This window comes from Natator depressus, chromosome 1, assembly GCF_965152275.1.
Source record: "Natator depressus isolate rNatDep1 chromosome 1, rNatDep2.hap1, whole genome shotgun sequence".
NCBI classification, from domain to species: domain Eukaryota; kingdom Metazoa; phylum Chordata; order Testudines; family Cheloniidae; genus Natator; species Natator depressus.
In genome coordinates, this window is record NC_134234.1 from 262,843,575 (window position 1) to 262,855,674 (window position 12,100).

Below are 12,100 nucleotides of genomic sequence, written 5' to 3' on the forward strand. Positions count from 1 at the left end.
CAGGCACAACCAGGCATGATTCAAGTGTGGAAGGGCTCAGTGTGGGGGATCCAGATGTGGGTTGAGAGGATTCTGTGCGGGACAATCTGGGTGCGGGCAGCTCAGTGTGGGGGTCTAGATATGGGGGGATCTGGATGCACAGAGGCTCATTGCGGGGGTTCCAGGTGCAGGGGCAATGGGACTCTGCAGGGGCTTCCACGTGAAAGTGGTTGGGTCTCAGTAGAGGGGCTTGGGTGTGGGGGTCTCAGTAGGGGAGTGCAGCTAGTTGGGGGTCAGTGATGTGGGGGCTCAGGGTGGTGCAGGGGGTGGGGCTCATCAGGATGGGGGTTTGAGTGCAGGGAGCTCAGTGGGGAGTGGTCTGGGTGAAGGAGTGGGGGTCCACAGGCAGGGGGTCTGGGTGCAGGAAGCAGGGGAGGATGCTGAGCTTCCTGCAGCTGGGGGAGGTTTCCGGGTGTGGGTCTGACACAGCCCCAGCCACTCCTTGCAGGGGAAGAGGAAGTCCCACCCTCTCCTGCCTCCAGCCCAGCCGGGACTAGCAGTTGGTCCTGGCTCAGGGTAGGAGCCACTGGCTGGGCTGTCCCCAGCCCTGTGGTGATTTACCTCTCCACTGGCTGCTCCGGGTGCCTGAAACGATGTACCTGCATTGCTAGGGAGTGGTGTGTGACTGCTCTTGCAGCTTCCCTTTGCTTCCCTGCCAGAAAGTCATTTTTCTGCAGGGAAGCAAAGAAATATGCTGGGGACATGAATTCTGCGCACACGCAGTGGCGCAGAATTCCCCTTGGCATAACAAAAAGACAGAGTGACATGAAACTGATGTCCTAGGTGCTAGTAATCTCCTGGGAGGTGTGAGAGAGGAAGGAGGGAAGGTGAGATTTTACAAGAGCATTGTGGGGAGGGTGATGCCTGTTTTGACCCAGCACTGCTCTTTATGCCCCCTGCCCAGCTGCACGCCATCCAATCCCAGTGTTTATAGCAAGCATTGGGAATTCACCAACATCCTGTCTCTGAAGAGAAAAGAGTTATTGGTCAGCAATCTTTGTGGTACTGCCCAGAGGTGTGGCCCTACCCTCCTGGCCCCTGGTCTTGAGTGGCCAACCTATTTTAATACATGAAGACCAGAGAGTGAAATCAACAACTGATAATAAGCAAAAGTGAAGATGAATAGTCTATTCTCATTGTGCAAGGTCAAAGTGAAGAACAAACATCACAAACGATGAAGAGCAAACTAGATCATTAATCAGGAAAAAGAAATTAAATTTGAAGTGTTATTAACTAGAGCTGGCTGGAAAAATTCCAGTGAAACTTTTTTTATGAGAAGTTTCCAGTTCACCGGAAACAATTTGATTTTGGTGAACTTCTGATGGCATCCAGTGAGGATGTTGAGGAACCAGTTGCCCTGGGAATCGGGGAGCCAAGGGATCCCAGGCTCTCACCTCTTCAGCAGCCTCTAGGCAGGCTGTGGTATAGCCAGCACTCCCAGGACTTCCAGGTGCCAGGTACGCTGAAGGGGAGCTGGGAATCTGGAAACTCCAGCTAAGCCTGGAGGCTTGTAGCTTAGGAGCCAGCACTTCTGGCTAGGCTTCTCCCAGACGTAGGCTTCTGGTTCTTCCAACAGGCTGTGGGGGATCCAGGGACCCTGGAAGCCTGTTAGCTGCTGCGTGAAATTGACATGATTGTTGTCCGTTTCCCTGCTGACCACCACTGACTTGCAGGAGTGAAACTAACCAAACTGTTGTTAACTTGACAAAAATTACTTGTGCATGAGTATTTGCAGGAGGCTTATTCTTTCTCCGTTTGATGTGAGATTTAGAAAGAGACCTTCAGACGTACTGACAGGTTTTTGCGAAAATCTTAGAAAAATAGTTGGAATTTTTGGTTGTGAAATGTGGATGTTGGTGATGAATATATAATAAGGAATATATAAAAATGAAATAAATAGGTTCTCTTGAGGTTTCCTATTTTAAAAACACAAAATTCCCTGCAATACTAGTTTGCGATGCTGTATGTTAAAAATACTTAATGTTCCTGTTATGGTTGAAAACACTGAATGTCTACTGTACAGTTCCAGAATCTTGATTTTTAGCCAAAAGATGCAACTGGTAATGTGATCTCTGACATTTGGTGAGGCTTTACATTCTAAAATGAGACGATTACTCATTCCTGTATTCAAGAAGGTTAATAAGCTTTTCTTTTCGTCGTCTTTTTGTTCCTTTGTTTCACTCCAGTTCTATTTTTATATGTACTTCTTTTTCTTCTGAGGTTGCATTGCTACTTTGGATTTCCCTCATTCTAGCTTTAGCAGCCTCTATTTATCAATCCAAGCTATAAAATAGTTAGTTCATCCTACATGGAAAAATGATGTAATTTACCAATGAGAGTGCCATGACACATCTCTAACTTCCTGTTGAAAGTGTTGTGTAGAATGGGTCTCAAAAAAAATGCAAAATTGCCCTAAATAAACATGCATTTTTCCAGAGCCCATCGGGACCATCTTCATGTTCTGTGCATCAGTTGGCTCTTGTGGTGAGTGTGATGTGATAGAAATTCTGGAGAATCATAGTGGAACAAGAGCTAGTAAGCAAAATGTGAGGGGAGCTAAAAGAAGATTTAAAAAATTAGGTATATGCTTTAATCCCCTACTACCTTTTGCATGCAGAGTATAGAGAAGTACATAAAATGTATTTTAATATTTTGCAAAATTTTGAATTCTTCTTCGAGTAGTGGCCCTATAGGTGCTCCACTCTAAGTACACTTGTACACCCTGCCCCTCAGATTGAAGATTTTAGGTAGCAGTGTCTGTCCATAGATATGTTTTCTTGTTTCTTTCCTCTAGGGAAGTGGACTCTGGAAAGAGTATGCCTGGCTTCCCTGGGTTTAAATGTTATCTTTTGTGCCAAGAGGCTATCCTGGTCAGTGATGGACATTCCCACTGTATACTTGTCTCGGGGAGTCACATGTCCCTCAAAAATGTAATTTCTGCCTCAAATTAAAGTCAATGTCCAGAAAGAATTGCAAACTAAATCTGTGTCTGCTTATCATGAAGAGTTCACTCTGACCAGCTTTCAGCCCCAGCCCAGGGACCCCTCCTCCATACAGTGGTCCCCAGATGAGGCCGATTCCATCAACTTCCTCAGCACAACACTCCCCTGCAACTTCAAAAAGGAAATCGTGGAATCCTCTCAAAAAGCCTCTAGAAAGCAGGCTTCAAGAGAATCTACCACAGAGACAATCCCTGGCCAGGTTGACTATCTTGGCACCCACTGATCTTCGACTCAGTACCCACTAGGCTGCGGGCTCCTAAGGTACTGTCGTCGCCAGCAAGCCTAAGGACTCTAAGAGTTTGGGCTCAGGGAGACTGGTACCATTGTGTGAACAGGGTGGTCGAGAGAAAACCATCTCCTCTAAATCAGTGCTGACAGAGTCCCCTGCGGCCTTGGTGCCTAGTACTTCAGCTCCGCAGAAGACCAGACCAACCCCTACTGGTTATTCATTGGAGCTCAAGAGACCTCTGGTATCATCAGCACCTTCTACCTCAGTCACCTCTGTTCATCTTAACTCAGCGATACTGCCCACCATCCCAGTACTGCAGGAATTTTGCTTTCCCAGGTAGTTGGTGGTTTCAGAAATGCCTCAGTCTCCCCGGTCAGCACTGACACATTTCAGGTACCGACTACCTCTCGCCCTCCACATGGTACCAGTGGAATCTCCCATAGCTTCCATAACTGCTCCACTTCTGCCAAGTGATGAAAAGGAAGACGATGATTTCTCATCAGTCTCTCACATTTCTGTCCAAGGCTCTCCTTTGCACTGTCAGGGAGTTTTCCATCCTGAGACCTCTTCGGAGCCAGCTTATTGTCATGAGAGACACTGCCCATCCATTTGGTACAGATGCCTTTGGGTCCCCCCATCCATGCCTTTTGCACCACCTCAGTGCCTTACTGGGGCCCCTGGGTGGCTTATTGCCAGCAATTTTTGAAGGCCCGTAGTGTTTCTCACTGGGGGAAGAAAAGGCAGTCCTCTCCAGCTTCTGTCTCTAGAGCTCCTGATCCACAAGAGTAGACCTTTGAGTATCAGGAAACAAGATTAGACAAAATTACTCCTGCGACCAGCATTTCTCCATCCTCCTCTGATGAGCCCATTATGCCTCCTCTACTAACCTTGGCAGATGATTTTACACAATTTCAGGACCTTACAAATTCTACTAGAGGAGGTTAAGGAATCGCAGCACAAGCTACTCAACTTCCTGCACACCTCATCTGCCCACACTGCATTACCCATTAACAAGGTCTTGCTGGATCCAGCAAAAATAATATGGCATATCCTGACCACGTGTAAGAGAGAGGACAAAAAATACCATGTTTCCTCCAAGGACTCAGACTTTTTATTTTCACATCCATCCTTGAACTCCCCTGTCATCGATGCTGTAAACGAACATGGCAGATGGCACCACACTAAATAGACCCCATGTGGCAGGGATTTTAAATGTCTTCACGTAATTGGATGTAAACCATACTCTTTGGTTATCTTACAATTTAGGATCACCAATTACCAGGCTCTCATGGCAAAGTATAACCATATTAATTACTCCAAACTGAATGCCTCTACTGAGCATCTTCCTACAGATCAGATGGAGCTGCTGACACAGCAGCTCATTCTGTCTCCATGGCAGTGGTCATGGGGAGGGCTTCCTGGCTTCAGCTGTCTGGCTTTCCAAAGGAAGTCCTGTCTACAGTTGAGGACTTTCCTTTTGAGGGATCAGAGTTGTTTGTCGAGGAAACTGATAAATCCCTCCACACATAAAAAGACTTTAGAGTCACTGTGCACTCGCTGGGAATTTACACACCTGCACAGAAAAGAAGATCCAGTAAATCCCAGATAGTGCAGAGATCCCAGTGTACTCAATTTCTTTTCCCCCAGAGGCATTATGAACTCCAGCACAAAAGACAGTGATTGCAGGAAAGGAAACCAGCTGCTCCACAAGCATCTACTTCACAACCCTCTACATCTAACCATCAATTTTGATGGGTTGGTTGAGGGCTCAAGTTACCACCCCCATTCTTAGCTGCTGCAACAGACCGCATGTCTCCTTCACTTTGGTGACTGTCTTTCTTCAAAACGGGGAACACATAACTATGGACAAGTGAGTGTTGGAGCTCATTCTACAGGATATTCTATCCATTTTACCTCTCTTTCCACCCTGCTACCTGTCCCTCTTCAGGGACCATCTCACAAGCACCTTCTATGACAGGAAAACAACTCTCTACTGAAGCTGGGTTCTATAGAACCTGTTCCCACACAACACAGAGGGAGGGGATTCTATTCCAAGTATTTCCTGATACTGAAAAAGAACAGCAGTTGGAGATCCATTCTAGAGCTAAGATCACTGAACAAATTTTTAAAGGTTCAGCGTTTCAAAATGGTAACTCACGTACCAATAATTCCATCTCTGGACCCAGGGGACTGGTTCTCTGCCCTCGATCTACAGCAGTGGTGGGCAACCTGCGGGCTGCATGCGGCCTATCAGGGTAATCTGCATGCGAGCCACGAGACATTTTGCTGACATTGACCGTCTGCAGGCATGGCCCCCTGCAGCTCTCAGTGGCTGTGGTTCACCATTCCCAGCCAATGGGAGCTGCAGGAAGCAGCGGCCAGCACATCCCTATGGTCCACCACTAATCTACAGGATGCTTACTTCAATATTGTGATCCACCCATCCTGCAGAAGATTACTATTCATTCTAGATCAGGATCACTTTCAATACAAGGTGCTCCCATTCGGTCTATCATCCATTCCCAGAGCATTCTCAAAGGTCCTTTCTGTGGTAGTGGCACATGTTCGCAAACAAGGAATTGTGTGATGGGTTGGATCACTGAAACTCCCTTGAACTGCCAACTGATGTGCCGAGACTACTTCTGCCCCTGCTTTCCTGCCCTGGCAGCTTGGGACTTCAGTGCCCTGCCTGGTTTGAGCCAGACCCACTAGCCTGCTTCAAACCCAGACCCAGGTCTGAACCACGTCCCCTAACAGCTGTAGGCTTTATTGAAAGCAGCTTAAGACGTGTTCCTGTCTTTAACACTCAGATGCCCAACTCCCAATAGGGTCCAAACCCTAAATAAATCAGTTTTACCCTGTATAAAGCTTATACAGGGTAAACTCATAAATTGTTCGCCCTCTATAACACTGCTAAAGAGAGATGCACAGCTGTTTGCCCCCCACCCCTCCCCAGGTATTAATACATACTCTGGGTTAACTAATAAGTAAAAAGTGATTTTATTAAATACAGAAAGTAGGATTTAAGTAGTTCCAAGTAGTAACAGACAGAACAAAGTGAATTACCAAGCAAAATAAAATAGAACATGCAAGTCTGTGTCTAATACAGTGAGAAAACTGAATACAGATAAAAACCTCACCCTCAGAGGACTTCCAGTAAGCTTCCTTTTACAGACTAGTCTCCTTCTAGTCTGGGTCCAGCAATCACTCACACCCCCTATAGTTACTGTCCTTTGTTCCAGTTTCTTTCAGGTATCCTTGGGGGTGGAGAGGCTATCTCTTGAGCCAGCTGAAGACAAAATGGATGGGTCTCCCCGGGGTTTAAATAGACTTTCTCTTGTGGGTGGACACCCCTCTCTCCCCCTGTGTAGAATCCCAGCTACAGTATGGAGTTTTGGAGTCACATGGGCCAGTCACATGTCCATGCATGACTCAGAACTTACAGGTAGCAGCCATGGTTCACATGCTACCTTGAACATCCTCAAGTAGACTTCTTATGTGGATTGGAGCATTCCAAGATCCATTGGTCGTTAAGTGCTTCTTGATTTGGCACCTAATTTGCACATTCCTTTCTCAAGAAACTGACCAAATGTTTTACTAAGGCTACTTAAAGATCAAGCAAGTACACAGCCAATATTAATAACTTCGAATACAAAAATGATACATACATACAAATAGGATTAATAGATTCAGTAGATCATAACCTTTACAGAGAGATGTTACATGGCATATGTGGCATAAAACATATTCCAGTTATGTCATATGTACATTCATAAGCATATTTCCATAAAGCCTTATGGGGTGCACTGTCACATTATACTCTTCCCATACTTAGCCAATTGCCTGCTTAAAGCATTCTCCTTCAGTGAGGGTTTGATGGGCACACAAAAGGCCATGGATGTATTCCTCCGACTGGCACTACAGTTGAATGTCCACATTAACTCAAGTACATCTGCAGGAGTAGCCAAAGCATTCCTCCCCTCACACAGGTTCAACACTGGTCAATTTGATCTTGACGGTCCAGGTCAGTCCTCACACATTGGCCAGAAACTGTCTCCAGCTAGTGGGACACGTGACTGTGAGCACCTTTGTAATAAATCACATGAGACTTCACATGCACTGCAGAGTGGCTCAGAACAGTCTACTGATCAAGCAAACCCAGCTTAAATAAACTTCTCTCGATGCCCTCAATAGTCAAAAAGTCCCTCAACTGGTGAAAAGACCCTCACAACAATCGTTCAGGGGTTCCCTTCGCTCAACCCTTCTCCCTCCTCCCCAGCATTGGTATTAACATTGGATACATTCCTGTTGGGATGGGGAGCCCACCTGAGCATCCACGCTATTCAAGGCAGGTGATATCCATTTGAGTCCACTCTACATATCAACTTGCTGGAACTCAGAGCAGTGAGAAATGATTGCACGCATTTCCTCCCACTGACCAGGGGCAAGCATATAAAGAACATGATGGATAACATCTCATCTATATACTATATAAACCACCAGGGAGGAGAGAGATCGCCTTCCTTCTGTGCTGAAGCAGTGAAACTCTGGAATTGGTGCGTTCGTCTCCACATCAACATCTCAGCAGTTTTACCTTCTGGGTGTAAAAAACACCATGGCAAATATTCTCTGCAAACACTTCTCCCAGGATCATGAATGGGAAATAGATCCCTCCATTCTCCACCACACAGTTCTATGCTGGAGCATCCCAAAGAGATTTATTCGCCACAGTCAAAAACAAGAAATACTCCCAGTTCTGCTCTAGGGCCAGTTAGGGTCACCACTCTCCTGGAGATACCTTTCTCCTGCAGTGCAACAGAGGTCTCTTGTATGCATTTCCACCAATTCCTCTAATACCCAAGGTCCTGATCAAGATATAGAGAGAAAAAGCCAGGGTTATACTTGTAGTTCCCACGTGGTCAAGACAAACATGGCTCTCCTGCCATACTTAGCTGGCTGTTTGCCAGCCAATCACTCTCCAGCCTGTTCCTCATCTCCTCTTTTAGGATGTTGGCCAGGTCCATCAACCCAATCTACAGGTTTTCCAGTTCAAGCCATGGCTTGTCAGTGGTTCGAGGGGTTAGAAATGAGGATGTAAAGGTGGTGCTTTTATATAGCAGGAAACAAACTACTTGTGACACGTATATCCAAAAGTGGAAGAGATTCAAATTCTGGAGTGACTCGAGGCACATTCCTCCAATATCCTTTCCATTGTCATTTGTGCTAGATTACATCCTAGAACTAAAAAGGTCAGGATTATTTCTAAGCTCCGTAAAGGTGCACCTCGCAGCTGTTATGGCCTTCCATTGTAAGGTAGAGGGTTATTCTGTTTTCACTCATCCTACAACAAAAAGTTTTCTCAAAGGTCTGGGTAGTCTCTTCTCAAAATCAGCTGCTCTACATTGGCATGGGATCGCAACTTTGTCCTCAGGTATCTTACAAGACCTCCCTTTGAACTCATGGCCACCTGCTCCCTTCTACACGGCATTTCTAGCAGCTATTACTTCTGCTCAAAGAGTGGGAGAGATAAGGGCTCTACTTACCCCCCTTTTACAATGTTTTTAAAGACAGGGTCACGCTATGACCACACCCCAAATTCCTACTAAAAATATCTTTGGACTTCCACATAAACCAATTGATCCACCTCCCAGTTTTCTTTCCAAAGTCACGAGACGAAAGAGATGTGACATTTCATACACTTGATGTCAGGAGAGCATTAGCCTTTTATTTAGATAGGGCTAAGCCCATCAGGAAATCTTCTAGACTATTTTTCTCCATTGCGGACAGATCTAAGGGATCCTCAATCTCCAAAGACTCTCTAGATGGATATTGAGCACATTACCTACCACTATTGGTCTCACAAGGATATTAGAGGAATCTTCAACCTTCTTCTAGAATATGAACTCACTCCACGAGATTCCTCGTCCCTTTCATAGCCTTCCTCAAAAATGTTCCAGTCGCAGAAATATGTAGAGCCACGACCTGAACATTTGCTCATACATTTGCTGAACATTATGCAGTTACTCATGATTCCGCATCCAGTATCATATTTGGCTCTACTGTCTTATCTTCAATTTTCAGCTTGACTCTGAAGCCCTACCCCTTCATTGGGGTACTGCTTCAGAGTCAGGTAGAGTGGAGCATCCATAGGGACACTACTCGAAGAAGAGGAGACGGTTACATAATCTGTGCAGTAACTGTGGCTCTTTGAGGTGTATTCCCCGTGGGTGCTCCACTACTTGCCCTCCTCCCCTCTGCTTCTGAGTTCATTCCAATGAGCTTTGTGAAAGAGAAGGAACTGAGGGTGGTTTGCCCGGTACAGCGCTATATAGCCCTGGTGCAGGGCATGAGATGGGGACAGCGCATGTGCAAGCCGAACGGACACTGCTACCTAAAATCTCTGCACTGAGGCACAGGGGGTGCAAGCATGCCTAGAGTGGAGCACCCATAGGGACACATCTTGAAGAATCACAGTTACTGCACAGGGTGAGTAAGCTTCTCTTTATAACCTTCAAAATAATTGTAATCACCTTTACAGTAGCTCTAGATTTTCACCAATGTTTGTTTCTGAATGATAGTTATTAAGTAATAAAGGAATAAAATTATAGTTCAATCAGAAGTAATTTGTCTAGGTTTAGCTACATTTTTTAAAAAATGAAGTTGCTAGGTAATCACAAACTTGACATATTCAGAAAAGAAATCTCTTTAAACAATCTTTAAGGAATGAACAATCTCTCTTTCTTTAAAAAAAGAAAAAACAAAACACATTTCTTTAACTAAATGGATTTTAGTTGGAGCACTGGGGAAGTTTCAGAAGACTAGAAAAAACTAATGTTGTGCCAATTTTTAAAAAGTGTAAATGGGATGACCTGCATAATTAGAGGCCTGTCAGCCTGATATCCATCCCAGGCAAGATAATGGAGTGGCTGATATGGGACTCAGTTAATAAAGAATTAACGGAAGCTAGCATAATTAATGCAAATCAACATGGGTTTATAGAAAATGAATACTGTCAAACTAACTTGAGATTTTTTTGGGTTGAGATTACAGGTTTGGTTGATAAAGGTATTAGTATTGATGTAATATACATAGACATCTGTAAGGCATTTGACTTGGTACCACAAGTCATTTTGATTAAAAAATTAGAATGATATAAAATTAACATAACACAAATTGAATGGAATAAAACCTAGCTAACTGATAGATCTTAAAATATAATTGCAAATCGGGAATCATCATCAAGGTGCGTTTCCAGTGGGGTCCCACAGGGGTTGGTTCTTGGCCCTACGCTGTTTAACACTTTTATCAATGACCTGGAAGACAACATAAAATAATCAGTAATAAAGTTTGCAAATTACACAAAAATGGGGAAGTGGTAAATAACAAAGAGGACAAGTCACTACTACAAAACATGAACTCCCAGTGTGATGCTGTGGCCAGAGGAGATAATGCGATCCTGGGATGCATAAACAAGTGAATCTTGAGTAGAAGTACAGAGGTTATTTTACCTCTGCATTTGGCACTGGTATGACCGCTGCTGGAATACTATATTCAGTTCTGGTGTCCGCAATTCAAGAAAGATATTGATAAACTGGGGTGGAGGGTTCAGAGAAGAACCATGAGAATGATTAAATGATAGAAAATATGCCTTATAGTGGTACATTCAAGGAGCTTGACCTGTTTTAGCTTTACAATGAGAAAGTTCAGGGGTGACTTGATTACAGTCTAGAAGTCTGTACTTGTGGAACAGATGTTCAACAATGAGCTCTTTAATCTAGCAGAGAAAGGTGTCACTTGATCCAATGGCTGGAAGTTGAAGCTAGATAAATTCAGACTGGAAATAAGGTATAAATTTTTAACAGTGAGAGTAATTAACCATTTGATTAATATAGCAAGTATCGTGGTGAATTCTCCATTACTGACTTTGTTTTAATCAAGATTGGCTGTTTTTCTAAAAGATGTACTCTAGGAATTATTTTGGGGAAGTTCTACAGAAGGTCAGACTAGTTTATCACAATGGTCCCCTCTGGCCTTGGAATCAATGAATCTAAAACTGTTTCTTACATTCCTCTTAGTCTTGAAAATTTAAAGTTGTGCTTAAACTGGTAGGCAGTGGTGGGATTCTGTGTGGTTATGATGTCTGGTTGAGGGACATGATATCCCATGTCCCTAACAGGAAACTTAAACGGTTGGGCATTTTGTGTGTTGGGCATTTTGATTTTTGTTAAGCAGGGTAATGCGCTTATACATTTTGATAGCCCCAGAACATGATATAACAATCAAACAGGGAAAGTGACTGCCAGATATTTTCAGCAGTAATTGGAGACTGGTGGGGGGAAAAAAGCATGAAAAAAACCAAACAACCCTAGCTTAACAGGAAACCTGACAGTTTACTTAGGAACCAGTCTCTCCCAATTCAGAGAAAACATATGAGCTGTACCTGGCGTGGACATTGCAGCAAAGTGGTGATTCCTAGAATGTTTCCCCATCCTCTGGCAAAGATCGACAAGTGACAATCTGCTACTGAAAAGACCCCAAACACATTCAGTGGACGTGGTGATGTTTGTACTATCTGAAGCTGTAAAATGAGAGTCCAGGTTGTGAATCAAAAACAGTCTTCATGGCAGAAAGTTAGGCACTCAGGCCCTGATCCAGCAAAGCATATAAAACGTGCTACGTGTGATATAAGAACTTAGGTAGACAGGTAAGTTTTGCCAAGCACCCCTTGGCTTTGCCATGTACATCACTAGGCTATGCACTGATTGGCACAATCACACGGACTGTTATGCTGATGTAAGTAAATTATGATGCCTTTTAAAAAATAGTAAAA

At 44.3% G+C, this 12,100-nt stretch overlaps 1 protein-coding gene across 3 annotated transcripts in view; it reads left to right on the top strand.

Moving 5' to 3' along the window:
* BLTP3B (bridge-like lipid transfer protein family member 3B) overlaps window positions 1-12,100 on the top strand; it is an 88,497-nt gene that overhangs the window by 24,972 nt on the left and 51,425 nt on the right. The gene's annotated exons all lie outside the window — the stretch shown is intronic.